Source organism: Adiantum capillus-veneris, chromosome 15 (assembly GCF_014529385.1).
Source record: "Adiantum capillus-veneris isolate H3 chromosome 15, ASM1452938v2, whole genome shotgun sequence".
Lineage (NCBI taxonomy): Eukaryota > Viridiplantae > Streptophyta > Polypodiopsida > Polypodiales > Pteridaceae > Adiantum > Adiantum capillus-veneris.
In genome coordinates, this window is record NC_140945.1 from 74,505,632 (window position 1) to 74,512,241 (window position 6,610).

General features: G+C 42.4%; 1 pseudogene; it reads left to right on the plus strand.

Annotated features, from left to right (window-relative positions):
* The first annotated feature begins 5,521 nt into the window (after window positions 1–5,521).
* On the plus strand, window positions 5,522–6,108 carry LOC147440898 (uncharacterized; annotated as a pseudogene).
* Window positions 6,109–6,610: the final 502 nt, after the last annotated feature.

The window sequence follows — 6,610 nt, forward strand, 5'->3', positions numbered from 1 at the left end:
TAGAGAGTCTGGAAATTTTGTGTAGCGTATATCTGATATTTTAGGGTGCTTACAGACCGGGGTGCCCAAAGATGGGCAGGCATTGCCAGCGCCAGCGTGGCAGGGGCGTGTCAAAAAAGTACAGGCTGCGCGAAATTCGCTGTGGACATGAGATGGGCAGCGGAGCTCCCCCGTCCAAAGATGGGCAGGGGTTGAGCCGTGGACCCCACGCCTGAAAAGGGACAGTTGAACCAATCAGCTAACCAGCGTTGGCTGAAATATGGCTGCGAAATTAAATACATAAAATATTGCTTTGCGCAGTCTGTAAACGCTGCCCGCCCGTCCCATGGTGAGATGGGCAGGCGCGTTGTTGGTGTGTATCCAGCCTTACTATCTTTACTTGGTGAGCCAAAGGTCCTTTTCTGGATCTTTGAGCTCACAAGTAGCCACTTGGCATGATCATAGCCTTTGGCCACATGATCAAATCGTATGGCGTATGGCCACGCGCTTCAAGTAAAAAGCCTCAAGTGAAAAGCTTCACGTTAATAAAATAAAACCCAGCACTTCGCAGCCAACGTTCGCAGCAGCATTAGCGACGCAGGCACGTTCACAGCAACAGGGCAAGTTCGCAATTTTGCACCAGCATCAGCGCAACATGCAGTTTGGACGTTTGCAGCCACGTTTGCAGCAGCATCGGCGCAGCCGGCAGCAACCAGGCAAGTTCGCAATTCTGCTGCAGCATCAGCGCAGCAGGCAGTTTCGCACCAATCAGCCAGTTTCGCACCAATTAGGTAGATCTGTACCAGCACTGCAGCAATTTCGAGCAATTCAAAAACCATCAGCAGGTTCGCAAGCAATTATGCTTTTTCCAGGAGAGAGAGAGAGAGAGAGAGAGAGAGAGAGAGAGAGAGAGAGAGAGAGAGAGAGAGAGAGAGATTATGCTCATTAACCAAGTAAAAAGTTCTCCATAACACACACACACACACACACACAGAGAGAGAGATTATGCCTGTCGAGGCACTTGGGATACGCCATGGGATTAGATCCTGGCATTCTTTGCAAGCGGGGATTGCCAATGATAATCATCATGATGATGGTATCGCGCTGAAGCATTTTCGCCATGAGAGAGAGAGAGAGAGAGAGAGAGAGAGAGATTATGCCTGTCGAGGTCAGCACCTCGAGAGTCGAGACTCAACAGCACAACACTTTTCGAAACTTAGAAGGGCGATGATGGGTTGAAAGATTTCAAGTACTTGTCCCTTGTTTTGGGTTGCAAATATACAGAGCTGGAAGCCTCGTTATGATAAAGTCTTAGCAAATTTTATGATTGACCTCGCCTAGAAGAGTGAGAAGCAAACAAAAAAAAGTGAGAAACAAGCAACGTTTGATGAAAGCCTTCTGTGAAAGCTATGTCGATAACAACGGCACAAGGAGATCCGCAACACAAGGAGTCGATTCATGCAAAGAGGCAAGCAAGCTAATACTGTTGTAGCTTGCGTTTTACTATCGAATAGGAAGCGAGCAATGCGTGAGCCGCCCCAAACCTTGACGAGTGTGCGTTTTTGCAATGAAGGACAGCCTCATGTAATACGTAGCGATGGCGATGGATCAACAAAGCGCCTTTTCAGTACCCTCCTCGACTTTCTTCTCTTCGGGATGATCATACCCGATTATGAGTTCTTCAGAAAGGCCGAGTGCACGTTGGATAAGCCATGGGATGAGCTCGTGGCATTCTGTGCAGGCGGGGACTGGCAATGATAATCATGATGATGATGGCGTACAGCAGCACGATAATACTAATGACGGCTGAGGTAAACGTGGCCATGCCACGTGATAAGGAAAGCAAAGCAGAGCAGCCTGAGTTGATGAGAGTGATCAAGCAAAGTGCCGTGTGGTAAAAAGAGAGAGAGAGAGAGAGAGAGAGAGAGAGAGAGAGAGAGAGAGAGAGCGAATTACGCTAACTAATCATGCCTACTTTCAAAAATCATAGTCCCTTGCCTTTGAATTGTAAGCATTGCCAAGCTTCTTTTTCAACTATTCACATTATGTAACCTACTAATATGGTTACGTAGCCCTAGAACAGGCATGTGCCATGAGAGAGAGAAAGAGAGAGGATTATGGCACCTAATCATCGATCCATATCTGATATCTTCTCTTTCAATAGCACTAGACCAGACCTGTGCCATGAGAGAGAGAGAGAGAGAGATAGGAATATGCCAATTAAACATCGATTCAAATGTGAAATCTTTTATTTTAGTAGGACTAGACAGACCGATGCCGTGAGAGAGAGAGAGAGAGAGAGAGAGAGAGAGGGAGAGAGAGAGTCGTGTCCGTGTCTGTTACTACTGACTCGATTCTAGATTATGCCAAATGACCATCGATTGAAATCTGATATCTTCTGTTTCAATAGCACTAGAACAAACCTTTTCCAGTCAGAGAGGATACACAGGATTTTGCAAGTTAATCATCGATTCAAGTCTGACATCTTCTATTTCTATAGAACTAGATCAAACCGATGCCGTTTGAGAGAGAGAGAGAGAGAGAGAGATTCATGCCCATGTCTATTACTGTTGACTCGATTGCCAAATGATCATTGAATGAAATCTGACATCTTATATTTCCTTGCATGCCCTGTATTATGCTAATGCGTATTTTGTGTCTTGTAGAGAGAACATATACTCACAACACTGGACATTTGGATTGCAACACAAACGGTACTCTAGCTGGACTACACTGCAAGGTTCGTTATTTCCATCCAACTCCTCATGACTACATGTTTGCTTGGCGCAACACATAAACGCTACGGGGCAGGGCACGGCTTCCGTTTCTTATAACTTTTGGAGAGACCACAGTGCCAACTATCCACCATACTTTTGTATGGCACTTCTGCATGTCGTGCACTGTTTACTTAACATCTTCAATTTATGGCACTTCACTATAAGATGAAATGTTTAACTATTCACATTCCTTTTCTGTAGCTCGAGCCAAATATCGGCGTGTAGCTTGGACAATCCGAAAACATTTGTACCACATTCCAGGTCGGTAAAGCACGGCATTTTAAATTGCAATCATTGATGCTTTATCAATTTGTTTGTTTTAGAATTTTGTAGCTCGGTTCCTTCAGTTTTCTTTGCTTGCATACTGCTTTTATAAGTATACAATCGATGACGACCAACATCTATATATATTATTTATACATACAACTCTTTGACTAGTAAACACAAGTAGTATATGCAATCATAAATCCAAGTTTTTGCATCTTTACTTTTCACCTAAACAATTGATGCCATACTGTATTTGTCCTCATTTCTCCTATACTAGGTATCAATATGAAGTTCTCAAGGCCTACAAGGTTACAGTCCAAGCGTCATGATGCCAGGAAACGAACTGCGGCCAAGTTGAAAGCAGCTCACCGTCCATATGCTAGGTCATGGTTTGAAATTACTCCATTATATAAAGATTGGATCATGCAATGTGACATCCTCGCTCACAATCTAGAACTATGTCCTTCTTGCGCGGTGACAAACCTCACGTACAACGACAAACGAGGCCGTCAGACAAATGAAATAGACAGTCTTGCTGCACAGATATTTGACATATGAATATGTCAGACGAAACATGAGCATCATACTTGCTGCATCGACCGGAGCTGCAGCAACAAGACTAAGCAGCATTGCATCTACAGTCCATTATCAATTCAAGATACCAACAAGAAATCAACAGTATCCTCTCTCTATTCATGAAACCGATGAACGATATTTGGATATAAAAGAAGCAGTTATTATAATCATAGACGAGCTCTCTATGTTAACACGGACCACTTTTGACCTTATCATAAGACAGATTGTCAATGTAAGAAGCGGCACACTGACAGATCCCTTCAACAACACATGTATTCTCTTGCTTGGTGACCTTGCACAGTTGCCCCCAGTTTGTAACCACGCACGAGACCTTTGTGAAGCATGCCATATCACAAGCTCGGTGCACTGGCTGCATGCAACTTTCTACAAGATGTCATGCTCCATACGACCTGCAACGGACCCTGAACTCCTCCAATTCTTGACCATTATTCGTGAAAGAAGACCAGCCACAGATGAGATCAATTGTACCTTGGGAGCATGCATTATAGACGAATCACATGTTCATGACTACATCAACGACTCCACTACAATAATTTGCACTTATAGATCAGACGTCCAACACTACAACAACCTTGCCTTGAATAAGTTGTACAATCAAATTGACATTACAAAAGTTGACATGAAGACGAACGCAGGTAACATAAATGTACTTCAGCAATGGCTCCTAGACCCTAAGTTCAACGAGCTGGACTCGATCGCAGTTGGGGCTCACTGCATGATCACTGAAAACATCGACTTAACAATCGGTGCAGCAAATGGTGCAACATGTACTATTGACGCCATAACGCATAACAACGAAGGTCAACTTATATGTATCGTCGTTCTCATTCATTGCACTGGTAAAAAGATGGCACTTCGTCGAACAAAGCATAAACGAACTACAATCAATGGCACATGGTTTCACAAATCCACATTCCCCTTGACACTTGCATACGCCATGACTGGACACAAGGCACAGGGTGCAACAATTTCTACCAAAGTTCTTCTTATCTTCAGAGATGCATTTGCACCGGGGCTTGCATACGTCATGTTATCGCGCATCACAGATCGGCGAAATCTCCGAATTCTCAATCTACTGACTCCTGATATATTTCGCCCTGTTCCACTCCATGTTATACACGGAACTCATTAAAAATGTTTTGGTGGCTAGTAAATCATGTACTCTAATAGTTCATAAAATTTCCATATGCCTTTGGTTTCCAGCATCTGTGCAAAAAATACTCTATAAACATATAACTGATGTCTCAAGAGTTCTTCCATTTTGATCTTTCGAAACTGTCATTAACTTGCACTGCACTCTTTGTAGTGTTATCTTGCGCTCTACTTTTGTCTCGATTCTTATGAACAATTTCTCATCACTTTTGCACAATTCTACAATTGGTTTTTCCAGTATGAACTCTAACCATGTCACCATTGCAGGCAACATAAATAACGAAGAGAATAAAAAGAGCAATTCAAAGGTATACTGCTCTATGAACCATATCACATTATGATCCTGCAATGCACACAAAATACTGATCTCATTTGTATAACCCTTGCAGAGACTTGTTACCCTTTTCAAGCAAAACATTGCCTCAAAGAAAAAACCCCAAATCGAACCACGTCAGTATCCAACAGAGAGACAAATGCATCTGCTTAACCGGGCAGGTTGCCGGCCGGACACTTACGTCAACGGTTTTGCAAACTATGTTGAACTACGATTGTTAATAGACAGATCCGTGAAGCAGCTCGAACAAAACAAGAGCATGGGTATTAATAGAGCAACAGGTTAGCTCTACACGCATGCAATTTTCACTTTTTTTTCCTTCTTCTCATTGCTTTAAACATTAAAAAAACATGCTTTTTTACAAGAAATACAAATTTGTTTGTCCCTTCTAATACTCCTTCTTTTTCTAGGTCTAATGAAAGAGATCATTTGCAAACTATCTATAGAGATTGACGTGCCCGAGGATCTCATGACAGTCGAGGATGGTAATCGTCTGCTTCAATTGAAGACACCAATAAAGCCCTACATTCTTGAGATGTTGCACTATGGCTACGATGTCGCGCTCGAGGACCTCTTAGATACAACGAACAACGACGCAAGTGAGATCTTCGCAGGCTTCAAGAAACAGTGCAACGACGAGCCACCATCAATTACATAACAAAAGTTGACGTGGCAACACTACAAGGATGTTTACAAAGCACGCTTTGGAAGTGACTATCCATACGCTTTCATCAACATCGACAACCCACCCACAAGTGACACCACCATGATTATTTTTTTCAAGAAATACCCCACTCAATTATATAGTCTAATATTCTCAAGCTTCAGCATGCAAACTTGCATTAATCCTGTTTCTTTCTTTCTTGATTTTGCTATGCAGAACAGGACAACAAGCCTCAAGTTCTGCTTCTCGACCACGACAATCAACCGAGCAAAAAGCAACGGACATTGAATACACCGTCTACTCCATCACATGCTACCAAAATGGACGAAAGTACATAGGTGTACAAACAATTTTGAAGACGAAAGGCAGAGCACATTCGACAACCACCTTCAAAAATGCGATCCGACGTTAATCGCTACCAACCATTCAAAGAAAACTTCATTTTTGACATACTTTTCGTCTCCAAGAATTTACACGTAGCACGTACATTAGAAAAAACATTCATCAATACACATAGTAGTACAAGTTCATTTGGATATAATATTCTACGAGCTCATCCCCCTCGCTGCAAAAAATACATGTTCTTGAAACAAAAAAGAAAGATCTAAATTATCCTTGTCGCTTTCGTGCACGTCTCAATGAAATCTGATTTTTTCTGTCTGCTAACACAACATCTTTTTTCCTTCAGATGTTAAATGTCAATTTCCATATGTGCTACTGTATTCTATAGATGTTACGTAGCAAGGCCCACCAAGCAAGACTAGTTATTATTTAGTGGGCTTTTTTTTGGCACTCCCCACTTGGGCGTATATATGATATTTTACTATTTTGTGTAGCGTA